At 43.7% G+C, this 23941-nt stretch overlaps 1 long non-coding RNA gene across 1 annotated transcript; it reads right to left on the bottom strand.

The window, feature by feature from the left end:
* Nucleotides 1-11188: 11188 nt before the first annotated feature.
* Nucleotides 11189-19671, bottom strand: LOC140191046 (uncharacterized). Its single transcript, XR_011883746.1, has 2 exons — nucleotides 19059-19671; nucleotides 11189-14726 (listed from the first exon to the last, which is right to left on the bottom strand). It is a non-coding gene; the product is annotated as an uncharacterized lncRNA (long non-coding RNA).
* Nucleotides 19672-23941: the final 4270 nt, after the last annotated feature.

The following is a 23941-nucleotide window of genomic DNA, read 5'->3' as shown; positions in this document are numbered from 1 at the left end:
TAAAAGAGTGTCTTCATAATCTAAAAAATGCACCTTATTATTTGTTAATTTATTTGTGGTTGTATTACTTTAAGTGTTGTGTGAGAGTTATATTACTGTACTGTGCAGCTGGGTCCAGAGGAACATTGCTTCATTAGGTGGTATACACGTACACATTTGCATGACAATAAACTTGAACTTTCTATTGAATTGGATAGAATAGTTCTTATTCCACCAGCTTTTCAAGTATGTCCATTGTCATTGTGCCTCCTCGCTTGCTGCCTTCGCAGGGGACATAAGGAGATCTGACAAAGGTATAGCTCCGGTAGGTTAGTGAATTAGCCTGCCATGTGGTATATCCGTCTGCCCACCCAACACCCAACACCCTAGACATAAGACAATCAGATACAAGAGAAGAACAAGGCCATTTGATCCATCAAGTCTGCTCCATCATTCGATCATGGTAGATTATCCCTCTCATCCACATCCCTTCTCCCTGTAACTTTTGACATCCCTGCTAATCAACAGCCTATCAAACTCCACTTTAAACATACATAATGATTTGGCCTCCACAGCCACCTTTATACTTTATTGTTGCCAAACAATTGATACTAGAGCATACAATCATCACAGCAATATTTGATTCTGCTCTTCGTGCTCCCCTGTTGAATTCCACAGATTCACCACCCCCTGGCATAAGAAATTCCACCTCCTCTGTTCTAAAGGGTCATCCTTCCTACTATTCTGAGTGTTGGACTCTCTGGTCCTAGACTCTCCCATTATTGGAAATATCTTCTCCATACCTGCTCTATTCAGGCCTTTCAATATTTGGTAGGTTTCAATGAGAACTTCCTGTCCTGGGCAAGACACGTTGATGAAATCATGAAGAATGCATGCCAGTGACTATATTTCATCAGGTGTTTGAGGAGATTTTGTTTGTCACCAAAGGCTTTAGCACATTTCTATGGAGAGCATGATTGGATGCATCACCCATCTGGGTATGGAGGCTCCAATGCACCAGATCATAAGAGGCTGCAGAGGTTTATAGACTCAGCCAGTTCCATCATGGGCACTAGGCTCCCAGCCCCACCATCGAGGACTTCTTCAAAAGGCAGTGTCTCAAGAAGGTGACATCCATATCATTAAGGACTTCCACTACCCAGGACATGCCTGTTGTAACGCATGGTTATTTGAATTACTGTCGCCCTCTTGTCAGCTTGAAACAGTCTAGTCATTCTCCTCTGACCTCTCTCATTAACAAGGCGCTTTCGCCACAGAACTGCCAAGCATTTGACTTTTTTTGTTGTTCGCACAAACACTACAGACTGTTGTGTGTGAAAATCCCATGGGATCAACAGTTGCTGAGATAATCAAATCGCCCCATCTGAACAACAGCTGAGCCTCCTGACCATGTCTGCATGCTTTTATGCATTGAATTGCTGCCACATAATTGGCTGATTTGCATTAACGAGTATGTGTAGAGGTATACCTAATAAAGTGGCCACGCCAGTGGGACCAGATGGCTAATGGCCACTTACAATTTTCTAACTCTCTAAAAGCAGAACAAACTTTTCACACAGGTAAAGGTGATCTGATTGGACTTTAATGTGACATTATGAGTGATTAATAGAGAGAACTGTAATCGCCCCAAGTTCTTTCCCGAGGCGAAGGAAGGCGCCTGTACTTCTGAAACATTCTGTGAACACAAAGTACTCTGATTCTTTGCAGCTGTTGTCTGACCTGTCACGCAAAATTCAAACAGGCATAACTGAAGTGATTCCATTGCTGAAAATTACTTCACCCTGCAGCGTTTCAATTCAGAATTTAACCTGCAATTTAAAAAATAAATTAATAGCGGCACATGCTGTAAATCAGGAATCAAGAAATTGTATAGTCAGCAGTCCAGGAGGTGTGTGTGAAGGGAGTACCAATTAATGCTTCATGTTGATGATCTTGCAGCGGAACGTTACATCTTGTTCTCTCCCCACAGATGCTGCCCAACTTGCTGAGAGTTTCCGGAACATTTTGTCCCATTGAGGCAGGGAAAGGGTGAAAGGTGAAGTAACCTTAAGATGTGGAACATCTAGTCAAAAGGAAGAAAGAAGCTTACTTAAGGTTTAAGAAACAGAGATGAGACAGGATTCTTGAGAGTTATAAGGCAGCCAAAAAGGAGCTGAAGTATAGATTATGAGAGCTCGAAGGGGACATGAGAAGGCCTTGGCCAGTAGGATTAAGGGAAAACCTAGAGTATTATATATCTATGTAAAGAACAGGAGGATATGTAAAGACTGTAAACAATGAGGGTAGGACTGATTAGGGATAGAAGTGGAAACTTGTGCCTGGGGTCAGAGAAGGTCCTTGAGGAATACTTTGCTTCAGTATTCACCAGTGAGAGAGATCTTGATTTTACAAGGGCAGCATAAAACAGACCCATATGCTAGAACATGTCAATGTTAAGAGAAAGGATGTGTTGGAACATTTGAAAAATATTAAGATAGAAAGTTCCCGGGGCCAGATGGGTTATATCAGGAAGTAAGGGAAAAAATGGTTGTGTCTTTAGCGATGATCTTTGTATCCTCACTGGTCACAGTTGTACCAGGTAATTGGAGGGTGACAAATGTTATTTCAAGAAAGAGAGTAGAGCTAATCCTGGGAATTATAGACTAGTGATTCTTACTTCAGTGGTGGGCAAACTATTGGAGAAGACTTTTAGAGACAGGATGTGTGAGCATTTGGAGAAGCATAGCGGTAGTCAGCATGGCTTTGCCCACATTTGTCCCATATCCTTCTAAACCTTTCACATAACTGTCCAAATGCTATTCCAGGTCATAACGGTATAGAAGTCAAATTTCAGGAATGTGCAATGCCTCTCTACTCAACTTTCTCAACCTGATCCCCAACATATCCTGAACGTCTGATCTCGTCAAGTTTTTCTTAAATGATTGGGAAAGGCATTTATCAACAACATCTTTACTAACAGTTTACAACAGCTCAGTAATTAGCCATCAGCTCATTAGGCAAAGAGACAAGCTTGCCTGGGCAAACCAGGGCTGAAAAGAAAGCTGGAGATGTGGAGTATATGGGTGAAAATCTTCGTTGTAGGGCCAGCTTCTGAGAACCTGATTTAAGGGAATGTGCGTGTGAATGAATTCGGTTTGTCTGTGTCTGCATTGAATGCTTGGTTGAGCGTAATCAAATATATCAGAGAGAGAGGTGGTTGGGTCGACCATGGATGTGGTGTCCCAGCTATCTTACAAGCTGCTACGCAAGCCAGGGCAGTATGATATGGGGAGCAAGCTGTTGCCTGTGCAGCAGGCTCCCCCTCTCCAAGCAGCCAATGAATCCAAAGGAACATCAGAGAGTGATACAGTCAGGCACCAGCAGTGTTGTAGGAGTTGCCAGTCAGCCAATGTGCAAAAGGAGAAAAATTGTTCAATTCAAGAGAAAATATATATAGTAGATTCCAGTTTATTGGAACACATCAGGACCAGGGCATTTTGGCCTAATGAAGCTGCTCCCCCAATTAGTCAAAGTTTCATGGAAATAGTTAAAAAGGTATAAAAAAAAGACAAACTACCACTTAACTGAGTAATGAATCATGCATTTAAATGAAATACAGAACAAATTAGAACACTACCAATGCTACTGCAGTAGTGTAAATCTGCATATTAATTCCAAATACTCATCAATGGAAGAATTTATCCAGTGTATGCTGCCATGTATGGAGGGTCCGAGGGGGGTGGGGGTACCACCTCTAGTGAAGGGGCTTGTCATGTCCACTCTGGGGCAGCTCACTCACCGTCGGTCCCCACCAGACGCTCAGCTCGCACCTGTGGCTCCAAGTAGCTGTTTGCGTGCAACAGTGGCCGCGCCCTGGTACGCTGCTTTGACAGGCCGGCTTAAGCAGGCGAGAGTAGCCAGAGGGCATCATACCCTGGTGAGATAGGGCGGTGCCTGTCCCGGCATGTGAAGTCAGCTCCAGCAGACCGGGCAGGTGAGATCAGCAGTGAGAACCAACAGCCAAGAAGGCGGTTCTGAAATGCTCCATGGAGAGGGAAGGGCATGACTAGGCACAGAAAAAGTCAATGTTATTCACTGCAACCAAGGAAGACCCAAGTTAGTGACAACTATTCGTACCACTGGACCCGGACTTCCCAGGTTGAGAGAGTGGAAATGTCCCAGTGCAGCAGTTTTTCCAGTTTAATGCTCTTCCGCACAGGTTTCATTATCATCGTCGGATACGATGGACTACTAACACACTGCTGTGTTCTTTTGATTGACTGTAAAATTAGTAGAGGCACCTAGTCCAGGTAATAGACTGCCTTCATACAATGCTTCTGATGATTGCATCCTCCAAATCTACATCTTTATCGTAACATTCAAGATGATTGCCAATATTTCTGAATTCTTATAGTTCCTAAGGTGCCAGGGTCCGGGATGTTTCTGATTGCATCCATGATATCTTGAAGTGGGAAGGAGAATAGCCAGGGGTCGTGGTACATATCGGTACCAACGACATAGGTAGGAAAAAGGAGGAGGTCCTGAAAACAGACTACAGGGAGTTAAGAAGCAGTTGAGAAGCAGGACCTCAAAGGTAGTAATCTCGGGATTACTGCCTTGCCACACGAAAGCGAGTATAGGAATAGAATGAGGTGTCTGAGGGATTGGAGCAGGGGGCAGGGATTCAGATTTCTGGATCATTGGGACCTCTTCTGGGGCAGGTGTGACCTGTACAAAAAGCACGGGTTGCACTTGAATCTGAGGGGGACCAATATCCTGGTGGGGAAGTTTGCTAAGGCTATTGGGGAGAATTTAAACTAGAATTGCTGGGGGGTGGGAACCAAACTGAAGTGATGGAGGAAAGGGAGGTTGGCTCACAAATAGAGAGAGCTTGGAGACAGTGCGAGAGGGAGGATAGGCAGGTGATAGAGAAGGGAAGTGCTCAGTCTGATGGTTTGAGATGTGTCTATTTTAATGCAAGGAGTATCATGAATAAAGCGGATGAGCTTAGAGCATGGATCAGCGCTTGGAGCTGTGATGTTGTGGCCATTACAGAGACTTGGATGATGCAAGGGCAGGAATGGCTACTTCAAGTGCCGGGCTTTAGATGTTTCAGGGAGGACAGGGAGGGAGACAAAAGAGGTGGGGGCGTGGCGCTGTTGATCAGAGATAGTGTCATGGCTGCAGAAAAGGAGGAAATCATGCAGGGGTTATCTACGGAGTCTCTGTGGGTGGAAGTTAGAAATAGGAAGGGGTCAATAACACTACTGAGTGTTTTTTATAGATCACCCAATAACTACAGGGACATCAAGGAGAAGATAGGGAGACAGATTCTGGAAAGGAGTAATAATAACGGGGTGGTTGTGGTGGGAGATTTTAATTTCCCAAATATTGATTGGCATCTCCCTAGAGTGAGGGGTGTAGATGGGGTAGAGTTTGTTAGGTGTGTTCAGGAAGGTTTCTTGACACAATATGTAGATAAGCCTACAAGAGGAGAGACAGTACTTGATCTGGTATTGGGAAATGAACCTGGTCAGGTGTCAGGTCTCTCAGTGGGAGAGCATTTTGGAGATAGTGATCACAATTCTATCTCCTTTACCATAGCATTGGAGAGGGATAGGAACAGACAAGTTAGGGAAATGTTTAATTGGAGTAAGGGGAAATATGAAGTTATCAGGCAGGAACTTGGAAATAAATTGGAAACAGATGTTCTCAGCGAAACATATGGAAGAAATGTGGCAAATGTTCAGGGGATATTTGTGTGGGGTTCTGAGTAGGTACGTTCCAATGAGACATGGAAAGGATGGTAGGGTACAAGATCCGTGGTGTACAAAGGCTGTTGTAAGTCTAGTCAAGAAGAAAAGCTTACGAAAGATTCAAAAAACTAGGTAATGATATGAATCGAGAAGATTATAAGGCTAGCAGGAAGGAGCTTAAGAATGAAATTAGGAGACCCAGAAGGGGCCGTGAGAAGGTCTTGGCAGACAGGATTAAGCAAAGCCCCAAGGCATTCTACAAGTATGTGAAGAGCAAGACGATAAGATTTAAGAGAAAAGGACCAATCAAGTGTGACAGTGGAAAAGTGTGTATGGAACTGGAGGATATAGCTGAGGTACGTAATGAATACCTTGCTTCAGTATTCACCACGGAAAAGGATCTTGGTGATTGTAGGGATGACTTGCAGCGGACTGAAAAGCTTGAGAATGTAGATATTAAGGAAGAGGATGTGCTGGAGCTTTTGGAAAGCATCAAGTTGGATAAGTCACCGGGACCAGACGGGATATAACCATATAACCATATAACAATTACAGCACAGAAACAGGCTATCTTGGCCCTTCTAGTCCGTGCCAACCGCTTACTCTCACCTAGTCCCACCGACCTGCACTCAGCCCATAACACTCCATTCCTTTCCTGTCCATATAGCTATCCAATCTAACTTTAAATGACAATATTGAACCTACCTCAACCACTTCTGCTGGAAGCTCGTTCCACACAGCTACCACTCTCTGAGTAAAGAAGATCCCCCTCATGTTACCCCTAAACCTTTGCCCTTTAACTCTCAGCTCATGTCCTCTTGTTTGAATCTCCCCTACTCTCAATGGAAAAAGCCTATCCACATCAACTCTATCTATCCCCCTCATAATTTTAAATACCTCTATCAAGTCCCCCGTCAACCTTCTACGCTTCAAAGAATAAAGACCCAACTTGTTCGACCTTTCTCTGTAACTTAGGTAATGAAACCCAGGTAACATTCTAGTAAATCTTCTCTGTACTCTCTCTATTTTGTTGACATCTTTCCTATAATTCGGTGACCAGAACTGTACACAATACTCCAAATTTGGCCTCACCAATGCCTTGTACAATTTCAACATTACATTCCAACTCCTATACTCAATGCTCTGATTTATAAAAGCCAGCATACCAAACGCTTTCTTCACCACCCTATCCACATGAGATTCCACCTTCAGGGAACTATGCACCATTATTCCTAGATCCCTCTATTCTACTGCATTCTTCAATGCCCTACCATTTACAATGTATGTCCTATTTTGATTAGTCCTACCAAAATGTTGCACCTCACATTTATCAGCATTAAACTCCATCTGCCATCTTTCAGCGCACTCTTCTAACTGGCCTAAATCTCTCTGCAAGCTTTGAAAACCTACTTCATTATCCACAACTCCACCTAACTTAGTATCATCTGCATACTTACTCATCTAATTTACCACCCCATCATCCGATCATTAATGTATATGACAAACAACATTGGACCCAGAACAGATCCCTGAGGCACACCACTAGTCACCAGCCTCCAATCTGACACACAGTTATCCACCACTACTCTCTGGCATCTCCCATCCAGCCACTGTTGAATCCATTTTACTACTTCAATATTAATACCTAACGATTGAACCTTCCTAACTAGCCTTCCATGTGGAACCTTGTCAAAGGCCTTACTGAGGTCCATATAGACAACACCTACCGCTTTACCCCTGTCAACTTTCCTAGTAACCGCTTCAAAAAATTCTATAAAATTTGTCAAACATGACTTTCCATGCACAAGTCCATGTTGACTATTCCTAATCAGACCCTGTCTATCCAGATACTTATATATACCATCTCTAAGAATAACATCAATTTACCCACCACTGATGTCAAACTCACAGGCCAATAATTGCTAGGTTTACTCTTAGAACCCTTTTTAAACAATGGAACCACATGAGCAATACGCCAATCCTCCGGCACCATCTCCGTTTCTAATGACATTTGAAATATTTCTGTCAGAGCCCCTGCTCTTTCCACACTAACTTCCCTCAAGGTCGTAGGGAATATCCTGTCAGGACCTGGAGACTTATCCACTTTTATATTCCTTAAAAGTGCCAGTACTTCCTCTTCTTTAATCATCATAGTTTCCATAACTTCCCTATCTGTTTCCCTTACCTTACACAATTCAATATCCTTCTCCTTAGTGAATACCGAAGAAAAGAAATTGTTTAAAATCTCCCCCATCTCTTTTGGCTCCACACATAGCTGTCCACTCTGATTCTCTAAGGGACCAATTTTATCCCTCACTATCCTTTTGCTATTAATATAACTGTAGAAGCCCTTGGGATTTATTTTCACCTTATTGCCAAAGCAACCTCAATCTTCTTTTAGCTTTTCTAATTTCTTTCTTAAGATTCTTTTTACATTCTTTATATTCCTCGAGCACCTCATTTACTCCATGCTGCCTATATTTATTGTAGATATCTCTCTTTTTCCGAAGCAAGTTTCCAATGTCCCTTGAAAACCATGGCTCTCTCAAACTTTTAACCTTTCCTTTCAACCATAAAGGAACATATAGATTCTGTACCCTCAAAATTTCACCTTTAAATGACCTCCATTTCTCTATTACAACCTTTCCATGAAACAAATTGTCCCAATCCACTCCTTCTAAATCCTTTCACATCTCCTTAAAGTTAGCCTTTCTCCAATCAAAAATCTCAACCTTGGGTTTAGACCTATCCTTCTCCATTATTATATTGAAACTAATGGCATTGTGATCAATGGACCCGAAGTGCTCACCAACACAAACCTCTGTCACCTGACCTATCTCATTCCCTAACAGGAGATCCAACACTGCCCCTTCTCTAGTTGATAGCTCTATGTATTGCTGCAAAAAACTATCCTGCACACATTTTACAAACTACAAACCATCCAGCCCTTTTTCAGTATGGGCTTCCCAGTCTATGTGTGGAAAATTAAAATGTACCCTAAGCTACTATGGGAGGCAAGGGAGGAGATTGCTGAGCCTCTGGCAATGATCTTTGCATCATCAATGAGGACGGGAGAGGTTCTGGAGGATTGGAGGGTTGTGGACGTTGTTTCCTTATTCAAGAAAGGGAGTAAGGATTGCCCAGGAAATTATAGGCCGGTGAGTTTTACTTCAGTGGTTGGTAAGTTGATGGAGAAGATCCTGAGAGGTAGGATTTATGAACATTTGGAGAGGCATAGCACGATTAGGAATAGTCAGTGTGGCTTTGTCAAAGGCAGGTCGTGCCTTACAAGCCTGATTGAATTTTTTGATGATGTGACTAAACACATTGATGAAGGTAGAGCCATAGATGTAGTGTATGTGGATTTTAGCAAGGCATTTGATAAGGTACCCCATGAAAGGCTTATTGAGAAAGTAAGGAGGCATGGGATCCAAGGTGTCATTGCTTTATGGATTAGAACTGGCTTGGCAACAGAAGGCAGAGTGTGGTTGTAGGTGGGTCATATTCTGCATGGAGGCCAGTGACCAGTGGTGTGCCTCAGGGATCTGTTCTAGGACCCCCAACTCTTTGTGATTTTTATAAATGACCTGGATGAGGAAGTGGAGGGATGGGTTAGTAAATCTGCTGATGACACAAAGGTTGGGGGTGTTGTGGATAGTGTGGAGGACTGTCAGAGGTTACAGCAGGACATTGATATGATGCAAAACTGGGCTGAGAAGTGGCAGATGGAGTTCAACCCAGATAAGTGTGAGGAGGTTCATTTTGGTAGGTCAAATATGATGGCAGAATATAGCATTAATATATTCTGGCAGTGTGGAGGATCAGAGGGATCTTGGGGTCCGAGTCCATAGGACATTCAAAGCTGCTGCACAGGTTGACTCTGTGGTTAAGAAGGCATACAGTGCATTGGCCTTCGTTAATCGTGGGGTTGAGTTGAAGAGCCAAGAGGTAATGTTGCAGCTATATAGGACCCTGGTCAGACCCCACTTGGAGTACTGTGTTCAATTCTGGTTGCCTCACTACAGGATGGACGTGGAAACCATAGAAAGGGCGCAGAGGAGATTTACAAGGATGTTGCCTGGATCGGGGAGCATGCTTTATGAGAATAGGTTGAGTGAACTCGGCCTTTTCTCCTTGGAGCGACGGCGGATGAGAGGTGACCTGATAGAGGTGTACAAGATAATGAGAGACATTGATCGTGTGGATAGTCAGAGGCTATTCCCCTGGGCTGAAACGGCTAGCACAAGAGGGCATGGTTTTAAGATGCTTGGAAGCAGGTACAGAGGAGATGTCAGGGGTAAGTTTTTTTACGCAGTGAGTGGTGAGTGCGTGGAATGGACTGCCAGTGATGGTGGTGGAGGCGGAAATGATAGGGTCTTTTAAGAGACTCCTGGATGGCTGCATGGAGCTCAGAAAAATAAAGGGCTATGGGTAGAGCCTAGGTAGTTCTAAAGTAGGGACATATTCAGCACAGCTTTGTGGGCTGTATTGTGCTGTATGTTTTCTATGTTTCTATGTTCTAACTTGTTGAAGTAGTGAAATTGGTTTATTTTCACTCCTAGCTGTTTCTGGAATCTCCAAGCCTGAATGCTTGAAACTGCAGTGAGCAAAACAGTTCTGAATTGTCTTACTGCTATTTCTTGTGAAATATCAGTGACAAAAATCACTGCTTTTGAACACAAACTCATGCAACTGATACCATTTAAAAACTGTTCACTCTAAGCACGGCGTAGAGTCTAATGGCCATTTAGGTCCACGCTAGTTAGAAACTGCTCCGCAGCAGTCTCCTGCCCCAATTAAGCAGCACAGTGTCCCAGATAAACAAAGGGAATCACAGCCATTTTCTCAATTCATTTTAGTTCTTTAAGAATTGTTCCAAATAAACAGCTGCCTCAAATAACTGATTGCTCAATTAACCAGAATCCACTGTATAAATAAAAAAATAATACAGAGAACTTGAGTTGTAGAGTCCTTAAAGTAAGGGTGTAAGTTGTGGAAGCAGTAGAGCTGAGGTGAATGAAGTTATCCACACTGGTTCAGCAGCCTGTTGGTGGTTGGGTAATAAGTGTTCCTGAACCTGGTGGTGTGGGACCTAAGGCTCCTGTACATCCTACCCAATGGTCAAGATGTGCTGGCAATATTTATATATAGCAATGTTTTACAGGCAGCTCATAAAACTAATAGAAATGCAGTATATCTTCTGAGCTGTTCTTGCTGCAATTGCAACCTAAAATTTCCTGTTAAGAAACATACTTTGGAACTGTCTAAATGCACTAGCAATCTTACCATCTTTTTGGAGGAGTCAGTGAACTTGATTCTCAGGAATGCAAGTATGGCACACCGGATGTCCACCAGAGAAAGCAAGGTCACTGGACCTCTTAATATTCTCTGGAGTGGGGTGTGAACCAACACTCTGTTAACTCAGAGGCAAGAAAACAAAACCAACCCATAGCAAAATGATAAATCAGTTTATTATTGTCACCGGTACCACATATATTGAAAAGGTTGTCTTCAATACTGTTCATACAGGTCAAATCATTACAGTGCATTGAAGTAGTACAAAGGAAAAAACAAGAACAGAATGCAGAATTGAGTGTTATAGTTACAGGGAAATGCAATGCAGACAGATAGTAAGGGGCAATTGATAATTAGGCAGGCTTTGAGGTCAAAAGTCTGTATTGACACACTAGCAGACCATTCAATTGACTTATAACAGTGTGATAGAAGCTATCTTTGAGCCTGGTGATACCTACTTCCACATTTTTGTAGCTTCCGTCTGTTGGGAGAGGAGAGCAGACAGATTGATTCTGGCAAGTGGAACAAATTTAGTCAAAAGACTGATCACTGATTATCTCTAAGCATTTATCACTTTCGGGTTAAGATAGGGGATGGCTAGATCTTACTGTGTTTAATGCTAGTGTAGCAGAGTAACTCAGATGAAGTTACACAATATTTAAAGAACTTTGGCTTATGGTATTGGAAAAAGAAGCTGCATGTGCTGATACAGGGATGATAGATTCTCATAATGGGTTAAAATGTTGGCTTTATTCTACTACACACTGGGTTTATCCAAGGCTCCTTTAATGCTTCAGATGTTAAATTTGTGGAAAAACACCACTGTCACTGTTGGGTGATCAAACAACATCAGTGACACGAGTAGTGTTCCACCAAAACCATCAGCATGGCTTGGATAAGTGTGATTCTGGACAGAACAGATGAGAAAATAGTAATAGATTACTTGGCACCTCAAACCTGCCCTGCCATTGAATGTAGAGTCAGAGTGCACTACAGCACAGAAACAGGCTCTTCAGCCCATCTAGTCTGTGCTGAGTTGTTATTCTGGCAAGTCCTGTCAACCTGCACCTGGACCATAGCCCTTCATATCCCTCCTGCTTATCTAAATGTTGAAATGCAACCTGCATCCACCTCTTCCACTGGCAGCTCATTCCACACTCTCGCCATCTGAGTGAAGATCCCCTTACGTTTCACTTTTCACTCTTAACCTATGACCTCTAGATCTAGTCTTAGCCAACCTCAGTGAAAAAAAGACTGCTTGCATTAACCCTATCTACACCCCACTTTATAGAACAATATGATCTGCCCCAGGTCTCATCTCCACTACGCCAGTTCCTTGTTGTCAGCAATTTGTCCATCCTTCAAAAATGTATTCATCTCTTTTATTACTTCCAGTAATCTGATCACATCTCTTTGGGATAGGGAATTCCAAAGATTCATTACTCTCTATGAAAAGAAGTTCTTAATGCACCTCAGTTTGAAGGACCACCCACTTACAACTATGTCCCCAATGAAACTCCCACCAAAGCAGTCATCTTGAGACCATAGGACATGAGGTTATTTTTCCCATTGAGCCTGCTCTGCCACTTGATCATGGCTGATTTATTATCCCTAAAATGTCAACTGTCTATTTCCCTCCACTAATGCCGCCTGACCTGCTGAGTCCAACATTGTGGGTCGAAACCCTTCATCTGAACTGGGATGCAAAGTCCAGGTGAAGTATATCGATCCCAGGATATTGACTGCCCATTTCCCTCCTCAGATACTGCCTGACACACTCAGTTCCTCTGGAGTTTGTTTCTGGGTCCAGTTGAAAGTTTTGTTGTACTGGCCACGGCCTTGTGGGGCTGTATTGATGCAAATGGTCAATCCCAGTACTGTGACACAGGAAGAGACCATGAGTACGACACAATAACCCGAAGGGACTGGAACTAAGGACAACCCTTGGCAATGGCTGGTCCAACTGCAGTGAATGCATTGCCCCAAGACCTTTCATTGGATGTGGAGCACAAGACTGGAAACTATAGATTCCTTGAAAGTGGTGTCACAGGTAGATAAGGTCCTAAAGAGAGCTTTTGACATATTGGCCTTCATAAATCAGAGTACTGAGTACGGGAGTTGTGCCTGTTTCTGTGCTGTAGAGCTCTATGACATGAAAAGGCAATTCAATCCACTCCGTTTATTCCATTTCATTGTAATACCTGTCCAGTTTCCCTTGCTCATTACGCTGCATGGCTCTGCATGCAGTCTTTATGCAAGCATTTATTCAGCTCCCTTATGAAAGATTTAGCCTTTGCAGATGGAATGAGAGGCATGCAGTGTAATGAGCAAGGGAAACTGGACAGGCAAGGGAAACTGGAAGTAGATGCCCAGTCTCTGAATATAATAAAGGTCCAGATGGGTATTGTTGGACTGTGCAAATGTGGAGATACAAGGATCAGGTGGAAATATCTGCAAAGCTTAGTATTTATTACTTATTGGATGTTAGAACTGTTTTGAAGGGCCAGATAACCTATTCCTGTTAACTTTCTCGCGCATGTGACAACTGAATCTACTTTTATCTTAAATTCAGATAGTGAATTCCAAACCACAACACTTTAGGATGCAGAAAACACTCAATTCTTCTCTTACACACAAGGTTCTACAGATGCTGGAAATCCAGAATAACACACAAAATGTTGGAGGAACCCAGCAGATCGGGCAACATTTATGGAGAGGAATAAAGAGCCAGCATTTCAAGTCGTGACCCTTCATCGGGACTAGAAAAGAGGGGGCAGAAGCCAGAATAATTTTCTCTTTGATTCTTTGGGCACTTATGTAAATTTTTAATTCTCTGGCTACCATGTAAAAGTTATTATAACTTTCGCTATAAAACCCCTGATAATTTTGAGCACCCCCATTTAATCACCCCTAAGCTTTCCTTGCTCTAAGGAGTTAAACCCTGGCTCTGTACTCTCTGATGTAGATAATGTCCGGAGCAGCAGAAGGTCATAAATCACTCTTCACTGGAACGGAATCCTGTTGAAGGTGGGACAAAACTCCTGTTCCTGCTGAACTGAGCCAGTGTTCACTATATCAACTGATTTTCAGCTCAGTAGGCACGGGAGATGGAGTCCAATTACCCCTGAGAGCAGTTTGCATGTGTTGGTGTAGCTATGCTATTGGAACTTGTCGTTGATTAAAGCTGTAACCTGAAAAACAAAATACCCCAAAGCAGTCAGGAGCAACATGATAATCTTGTTACTGTAGTTCCATGGACCATACCTACAATCTTGCAACCACACAGTAGTAGTGCAATCAGATGAGTCGAGTCTGATGTTTCTCCTAAGGGGTTATCTGTTGGTGGGTCCTCAGGTCATTGTAGAGGCTGATCTGGGTTCCACATATTCTGGTGCCGTGTGGGCAAGAGTGAGTGGCAGCTGTGGTTAGTGGTTGATCTTCTGGTTGTTCAGTGTCTCCTTTCACAGTGTTCTCTGCGGCACAGTGGAAGTCGTTCTCACGTAGCACAGCTCCCTCTCGAACAGATTTTCTATAGGTGTATCTATTGAATGCAATGTCTTCTCAGCTTTTAGATGTAACGTTGAATTTCTCCAGGCGATGTTAATCACATAATGGAATTTCATCGTCCATTTCTCCAACTATCCTTAGTCACATATAGCCTCAATCAGAGCTTGGGAAGCACCATTTTACTGTGTGCTGGAAACACACAAGTCAAAGTCAGAGAAAAATCTATTATGAAGGTACAGTATATACTGTGTATACGCATTACCTTGAGATTCATTTTCTTACAGGCATTTAGAAGAAAGTAGAGAAATACAATAAAATTTATGAAAATCTATACAGAAATAGAGATAAACAACAAACCAGTGTGCAAATGAAAACAAATGGTGCAAATAAAAGCAATACTAGGAACATGAGATATATTACGAGTCCTTGAAAGTAAGCCCACAGATCATATAACCAGTTCAGACTTGTGGTGAGTGAGGTTATCCACGCTGGTTCATGGGCCTGAAGGTTGTAGAGTCATAACTGTTACTGAACCTGGTGAGGTGGATCCTGTACCTTCTGCCCAGTGGCAGTAGCGGAGAGCACGGCCTGGATGGTGATGGCACTTGATGATTTCTTGTGGTAGCACTCCTTGCAGATGTGCTCAATGGTGGGGAGGGTTTTGCCTGTGACGGATTGCATTATATCTACCATTTTCTGTAGACTTTTCCATTCCTGGTCATTGGTGTTTCCATACCAGGCCATGACACAACCAGTTAAAACAAAGCCTTCTTTGTGAAAACTTGGGCTGGTCCTAGGGCAGATTTTAAAGACAGGGCTGATCTTTGGAAGTCAAGCTGATTAAACTTTAGTCAGCCTGCAGCTGGAGAATTGTCTACAGTTCTCATCTCCTCAGGATGTGAGGGCTATGGGAAGGGTGCAGAAGAGGTGCACCAGGATGCTGCCTGCATTAGAGGGTATGACCTATAAAAAGAGACATTGGACAAACTTGGGTTGATCTCTCTACAGCACTGGAGGCTTAGGGGCGACCTAACAGGGGCTTTTAAAATCATGAGAGTTAGAATCTTTCCTTCAGAATAGAAATGTTAAACACCAGAGGACACATTTTAAGGTTGGAGGGGGGAAATTTAAAGGTGATGTGAGGGACTTTTCCGTTTTTTAGCAGAGTTTGACAAGTGCCTGGGATGGGTTACTGGGAGTTGTAGTGGAAACAGACAGTTTCCATAAAACCACAAGACCAGAGCCATCAAACACTCCCAGTCTCCTTTCATTCTCTGGATCTTTCTCAGAAACCTCCTCTGGACTTTCTCTATAATGACGGCATCTACTTTCTTAGATAAGTAGCCCAAGTCTGCTCACAATACTCCAAGTGTGGTATGACCATTGTTTTATAAAGGCTCAGCATTACATCCTTGCAATCCTCTCGAAATGAATGCTAACATTGCACTTCCTTACCACTAACTCAATGTAGAAGTTAACCTTTAGGGAATCCTGCACAAGAACTCCCAAGTCCCTCTGTAGCTCTTATCTATTACCTCCTCATTCTCATGTATAAGCTGAAGTTCATCCAGCTGCAGCTCCAGTTCCTTAACACATTCTCTAAGGAGCTGCAGCTCGATGCACTTCATTCAGATGTAGTTATCAGAGAGACTGGAGGTCTCTCAAGTTTCCCATATCTCACACAAAGAACATACCACTACTTCCAGATCCATTCTCAGTGCACTAGCTACGTCTTAACAGAAGAGAAAAATTTATGAGAAACTTACTTACTTACTTTAGAAACTTCACCTGTGTTTACTCAAGCCTATTCTCGCCTAAGCCTGGTGAGCCGATGCCCCACTCCAACAATGACCACTCTAACAATGCCCCACTCCAACAATGACCACTTTAACAATGCTCCACTCCAACAATGACTGCTCCAACAATGCTCGACTCCAACAATGACCACTCTAACAATGCCCCACTCCAACAATGACCACTCTGCTTCAACCACCTTCTTATTAGCCCAGCATTGACTGCCACCTGCTGAAAAAAAACCGAGAAGCACCCAAGCCTTTTTAAACCTTGCGCTGCATCACCAACGAACGACCTGTCGCAGTGATTGCGCCTGCCAAGAACAAAAACAGAAATCACCTGAGCTCATTTTGAACCTTTTGCTGCATGACCAACAAATGACCTCTTGCGCTGATTGCTGCCCACTCTTTTGTGGAGTCTATGACGCTTTAAGATAGACACATGAATGGACGTATGAAATGGAAATATGGGTATTGTGCAGGTAGATGGAATTGGGTGACATCAGCACAACGTTGTGGGCTGAAGGGCCTGTTCCTATGACGATAGTTCTCTCTTCTGTGTTCTACCTTTTAGCTCCTTGAGTCTAGAATCAGGCTGGATTAGATCATTTATGATAGAAGGATTAGGATCTTTTTCTTTAACACCATTACTAAAACTATTTTTTATACCTGATTATGTTCTGTGTTCTAAGGTGACTACCAAAACCATCTCAAAGGCAGGTAGAGTGACCAACAATGGTGGCCTTGCCAACAATACCCCAATTTTGTAAATTAATGGGGAAAACTGTACAATTAAGCTCAGTCTTCTCTTCTTCATATTTCTACCATTTATTGTAATCTCCTTTAGAACATAGATGAATACTAGACAGCCCATTCGGCCCATGATGTTCCAATACTGACACCAATATGCACTAAGTGTCCTCCTCCTGTTTATCCCCCAGATCCCTCAGTTCCATTCAGATTCATGTGTCTATCTGCCTCCACCGTCACCCCAGGGCAGTGCGTTCTAGGCACCCATCACTCCCTGTTAAAAACAAACAGGGCCTGCAAATCTCCTTTCAACTTTCCTCCTCTCATTCACTATAGTACGAGGCATTATGACCCTGAGAAAAAAATATCTGCTGCCTACTCTACCTATGCATCTGATAATTTTATAAAATTCCACCAGGTTCCCCTCAACCCCTGCAACAAACATCCCAAGGTTGTTAACCCTCTCCGCATAGATCAAAAGTTGTCAGGCTCTTGATCAGTCAGGGTTTCAAATGTTACGGGAAGAAGGTAAGAGAATAGTGTTGAGAGGGATAATATCAGTCACAATTGAATGGCGAAGCAGACTTGATGGGCCAAATGGCCTAATTCTGCTCCTGTGTCTTATGGTCTTATACACTCTAATCTAGGGAGCATCCCAGTGAACCTCCTCTACATCCTCTCCAAAGCCTCCACGTCCTTCCTATAATCAGAGGGCCGAAACTGAATGCTATGAACCAGTGCAATCATCCATTGTACTGTGGGGAAGCGAGTTCCACCACTTGGACTCTGTGACATAAAGAGCTGACAACCTATTTCCAGTCCTGGATGCTGTGAAACCTGTGCAAGAGAACCAGCAGAGGGTGGTGTGCCCCCATACCTGCTGCCCTCGTCCTTGGTGGTTGCAGGCTTGGGATTTCCGATGGAAAATCCCTGGCTCACTTCCAATCCCAATGCCAACACAGCATGTGTCTGTGAAAAGAAACTTCTCTTAACTGATGCAACACCTCACGCAGGATCTGGGGATTTATCCATCCTAACGTGCCTCAAGACAGCAAACGGCTCCTCCTCTGTAATCTGATTAGGGATAGTCAGCATGGTTTTGTGCATGGTGAGTCGTGTCTAATCAATCTTTTAGAGTCTTTCAAGGAAGTTACCAGGCCAGGAAAGTTGATGAAGGCAAGGGTCTAGGTCGATTAATTGTTCAGCACAGAGTTTATGGTCCAAAGGGTTTGTCTCCATTCTGTAGTGTTCCATGACTCTATATCTTCTCTCATTCTCCTACGCTCCAGGGAATAAAGTCCAAACCTTCCACGATAACTCAGGTGTTCAGCACTCAGCAACGTCCTTCTACATTTTCTCTGTACTCTCTCAGTCTTACGACCAGAACAGCAAACAAAACTGCAAATTTGGTCTGACCAACATCTTACACAACTTCAACATAACATCCCAGTTCCTGTACTCAATACTTCGTGGAACACTGATCCATACTTCCCAGCCTCTCTAGAGGGAGCTCCCTGTCAATCCCTCCCTACTATAAGAACCCATGCCTTTTCATTGACAGCGGGCGTGAGGGAATAGAGTTGCATCAGCTGGTCGAGAAGGTCAATGGATACAAACTCGCAGTTCAGCTTGGCTCAGTCTTGGATTGTGGGATTTAAATGAACCACAGTGGCTGGATGAAGTGGAGGCAGGAAGCAAATTATAGGAAAATCCACAGGACAAACAGGAAACCCAGAGAGAGAAATGACTCAGAATTATACTGCTGGTGTCTCGCCAGACACAACAATAAGCAGCACAGAGGTACATCAGATTAAGGAAAAAGACCTCTCCCTATCTGATTACTAAGCCCTATTTATACCACACAAGCTGATGTAAGTTCTTCAAACAGCTGTGTTAAATGTAATAAAAGTAAAAATAGAAAATAGTGAAAATTGACATCAGGCCTTTCAGCATCAAGTTTAACCCTTCAGATACTCACTGGACTGTCTCTGTCTAGTCCTGATGTTCAGCCTCTACAATTTTGCTTAATGTTGCTCCATTCTACTTGACCTGGTTAAATTACCAGATCAGCAACACAGCAGACCTGATCCACTAGCGTGAAGTTCAATACACCTGGAATTAAAAATAGCATTAATAATGGCGATAGTGATTTTAAGACACTGCCTGACCTGCTGAATTCCTCCAGCATTTTGCATGTGTTGCTCTGGATTTTCGGCATCTGCAGAACCTCTTGCGTTTAAGATTTAAGATGTGCTTTACTTGTCGCATGTACATCGAAACGTACAATGAAGTGTGCGTTTGTGCCTATGCAACGAAAGTGCTGGAGGCTGCCTGCCGTGTCAGCATGCTTCCGGTGCCAACGTGGCATGCCCACGATTTACTGACCCTAACCACATGTCTTTGGAACGTGGGCAGAAACTAGAGCACCTGAGAAAACCCATGCAGTCACAGAGAGATCTTACAGATTCCTTACGGACAGCGGCAGGAAATGAACCCCAACTGCATTACACTCGCTGCAATGTTACCGTGGCAGCATCCAAGTAAATCAAATAAAAATTTTAAAATTTAAAACTTAAAAAAAATGACTTCCTTATTACTGACTCAATCATGCAAGTCCTTTTGCACCCTTGATTCTGAATTTGCTCCCCGTTTAGAAAATAGTCCGTGTCATTATTCCTTCTACCAAAGTGGCAGACTATACACTTCCCTACACTGTAATCCATCTGTCACTTCTTTGCCTATTCTCCTAATCTGTCTAAGCCCTTCTGCAAACTACCTACTTCTCCTCCAACGCTGGAGGAACGCAGCAGGTCAGGTAGCATCTGTGGAAAGGAATGCACCGTTCATATCTTGGAGCGAAACCCTTCAGGAGGACTGGAAAGGAATGGGGAGGAACCAGAATAAGAAGTTGGGAGGGAAGGGAAGGAGGAGAAGCTGGTAGATGATAGGTGAGACCAGGTGAGGGGGAAGGTGCGTGGATGGGTAAGAGAGCTGATAAGCTGGAAGGTGATAGGTGGGAAAGATAAAGGGTTGAAGAAGGAGGATGCTGATAGGAGAGGACAGTGGACCATGAGAGAAAGGAAATGAGTAGGGATGCCAGAGTGAGGTGATGCACTTCCTACCTGCCCCTTCACCGATCTTGGTATCTTCTGCAAGCATGGCCACAAAGCCATCAATTCTGTCATCCATTTAATATGAAAAGTAGTGGGTCCTGAGGAACATCGCTAGTCACCAGCAGCCAACCAGAAGAGGCCATGGCTGGTTGTTTTGAAGATGATTCCCACTGTGTACAACAATGAAGTACCTCGGTATCAGGTGATGTTTCACCAGCCAAGCATTGAGCTTCTCTTCCCGTTGACTTTTGCCCCAGAGGTGCGGAACTTAGCCACTGTGAACAAGGGGACGAACACAGCTCTGTTCACAAACTAGCTAAGCCCTGTACCCCTGATGGCTGGACTGGGAGAGACAGAGGCAGGACTGCGGCCACGGATCCTGGTCCATCTGATGACGGGAGTACACCACATCCCTGAAGAATCATTTTCAATGCCACAGCCAAGGAGTTCTTTCTGAACCATGCAGATGTGTGCAGCTGTTCCCGTGACTCATCCGTTCTGACACCACATCTCTCCCCCACCCCATGCTGCTGTGTTCCTCCCTGGGTTTTCCTCAGAATGTGAGTGGCCTGGGGCTAGTCTTTTGTTCCTTGCATTAAATGTGGAATAGCACTCTCTGGTTCTTCAGTGTCCCCTCATCACTCCACTGTTGCCATGGAATCGTAGGGCTTCTGTCCCTTTGACCTCAAGGCATTGTGTTGGTTCAACATTGAAGATTGAAGTTTATTAAGCATACACCAAAACATTCAAGAAAATGCATTGTTTGCATTAACAACTAACACGTGCTGGGGGCAGCCCACAAGTGACGCCATACATTCCAGCACCAAAACAGCATTCCCATAAAGCATACCCTTGGCTATATAAGTGTGCTGTCACTGAGCCCTGAAGCATAAACCAGGTACCAGAAGCCTCCCCTCTTTGAGGAAGTCCATCAGGTTAGATGCTCCTGGGCCTCTTGAAGTTTCTGTGATCTGAGCATTGGCCAAATGCTGATCAGCTTTCTCTCTACCTTGCCCGAAGTTCAGATATGGACTTGTCTTAATCAGCCTCTGTCCAATCTTTCAAACACAACTGTGCAGCTCCAAAGAGCGCTATAGGAGGTCATTCTTACTATTGGCCATTAGGCTCCATAATGAGTCAACCTGTAGCCTGGGAAGTGATGACCCCCTCCTGTTAGACTGGTTGAGGTAACTTATTTTTTTATTCTTTCTTACTTCTCTTCTAATATGTGTATACATGTATATCTGTGCACTTGTAATGCTTCTGTGACACTGTAATTTCCTTTGGGATCAGAAAAGTATCTATCAATAGACTACCAATCTCTCAACTCCATCCAGCCACGAACTCCCAGAATCACAATCAGTCAGCTCAGAAGAAATATGCTCAGCCCTCTTGTCTCTGCTGGTCATTTGGAGGGAATGTCCAATCAATGTCAACCTCACTTCTTCTGTCCTACCTACACAGCTCAGCCAATATTTAATTTGTAAATAGAAATGCTTTGAAAAGACACCAAATTTTCTTTTACTATCCTTTCAATAAACATATTCCAGGTTATAGTGCATAAAAAGTCCCCCTTTATCTCCTTTGCAACAACTTATTAACTTCATAAAGCAACAATTTATTCCCAGACAGACTCTTGATTATTGGCTAATCCCCATGTCAATTCTCTCTACCACCCGCAATGCTGTGGGTGACTGACAGGGCATGGATGTACACACTGTGTGACTATGTGAGAGTCTGTAGGGGTGGGACGGTAGTGCAGCAGTTAGTGCATCACCTCACCACACCAGAGATGATTGACCAGGGTTCAATTCCGGCTGCTGTCGGTAAGGGGTGATACACTCTCCCCATGACCGAGTGGGTTTCCTACAGCCGCTCCAGTTTCTTTCCGCATTCCAAAGACATACAGGTTAGGGTGGGCACGCTACATTGGTGATGGAAGTGTAGCAACACTCACGGGTGCCCCGCACAATTCTCGCTGACATGACTTGATCCATAAGATGCATTTCACTGTGCTTCCATGGTTCAATGTACATGTGACAAGTAAAGCTAATCTTATCCTCCATTCAGTCCATTTTTATGGGGAAAACTCACCGCTCTTATTGCGTGGCGTTATGTTATCTGCCAGAAATTCTGCTTCCTCTCTCCTTTGAGTATATACCTTCCTGAGCACGGTTATTATTGCTGAACCTCACCTCTCTGCCCCAAGCCATCAGCAGGCTGAATGGCATTGATGGGCTCCGTACAGTTCAAACTGTGACCTGTTCACTTAGCCTCCTGACAATGGAAACAATTCCATCACGTCCAGTCTATCAGTTACCTGCTGTGAATGAGATGGGACTTAAATATTAGATATGAGGCGAGATAGAGCAACAATATTTGTCACATATACATTGAAACATGAGAACATACAGCAACACTATCTCAAACACGAGGAAATCTGCAGATGCTGGAACTTCAAGAAACTTCTATGTGCAACACTATCTTTATACACTACTTATTGAAATAAATACCTGTTATCTGTATACACATATTGCATACTCATAAATACGATTTCAATGTCTAATTTATACTGTATTTGATGTATTGCCCTGCATTGCCTTCACAAAACAACAGATTCCACGACATACATCAGTGATAGTAAACCTGATTCTGGTATGTCAACAACTAACAGTCCGAGTACGTGTGAGAGGCAGGCCGCCACACTGCGTGCCCTCAACTTACCAACCCGAATGCATGAGGAAACCAGAGCAGCTACGTGGTCCCAGAGGGAACGTACAAACACCTTACAGACTATGGCGGAAATTGAACCTGTGTCACTGGCACTGTAAAGTGAGTCACTAACTACCACTCCACCGTGCCACCGATATTAACCAGAATGCCAGTGTGAGAATAACCGGATGAACTGCTTCTGGTCAGAGTTCTAGCCACCTGAAGAGACTTTATCAGTCGGAGGTACCTTCGAACAGACGATGCATCACTTGTCACCGATTGGTAATCCCTGGCAATGTGATTCCGTGTTTTGTATAAAATCACGTCACCAGGAATCCCCCTCGGCAGCAGTGCGATCAGCCATGCGGCTACGGATGTGAACAGCCATGAACACGTCTCTGATCGTCTTCACTTTGTTCATGAACTAATGGCCTCAGAGTTGTGTTGCATGGGAGTGGGCTCTCCATTCACTGGCCTACAGCCACCCATTGTGTACGAAGGGGCTGGCCAGGTGAGGCTCCTGGTGGACGGCATGTCTCAGTGCCTATAACCCACAACGTTGAGCATTGACTAGCTTGGCCACACAGGCCTCATCCTGCCCTACACCAAGCAAACATTCTGTCAAGGGTCACTAAGAGAAGCTGGGGTTGGAAATTGCTGAATTGCTAATATAGTGTGCCCACAACTTACTAACCCTAACCTATATGTCTTTGGAACATGGGAGGAAACCAGAGCACCTGAAGGAAACCCACGTAGGCTGAACCCCCAATCACTTGTGCTGTAAAGTGTTACACTAGCCGCTACAATACCATGCAGCCATCTATGCAGCGTCCTAGTAAACTCCCTCAGCACCCTTTCCAAAGCTTCCAAATCCATCCTGTAGTGGGGTGACGAGAATGGCACATAGCACTCCACGTGTGGCCTAACCGAAGGTTTCCACAGCTGCACCATGGCTTTACTGACTCGTGCCCTGACCAATGAAGGCAAGAATGCTGTATGTCTTCTTCACTATTCTCTCTAGTTCAGGGAGCTATGG

The sequence above is a fragment of the Mobula birostris genome, chromosome 32, assembly GCF_030028105.1.
Source record: "Mobula birostris isolate sMobBir1 chromosome 32, sMobBir1.hap1, whole genome shotgun sequence".
Lineage (NCBI taxonomy): Eukaryota > Metazoa > Chordata > Chondrichthyes > Myliobatiformes > Myliobatidae > Mobula > Mobula birostris.
The sequence above is the reverse complement of the archived record's forward strand: the minus strand, read 5'-3'. Positions and strand labels throughout refer to the sequence as shown.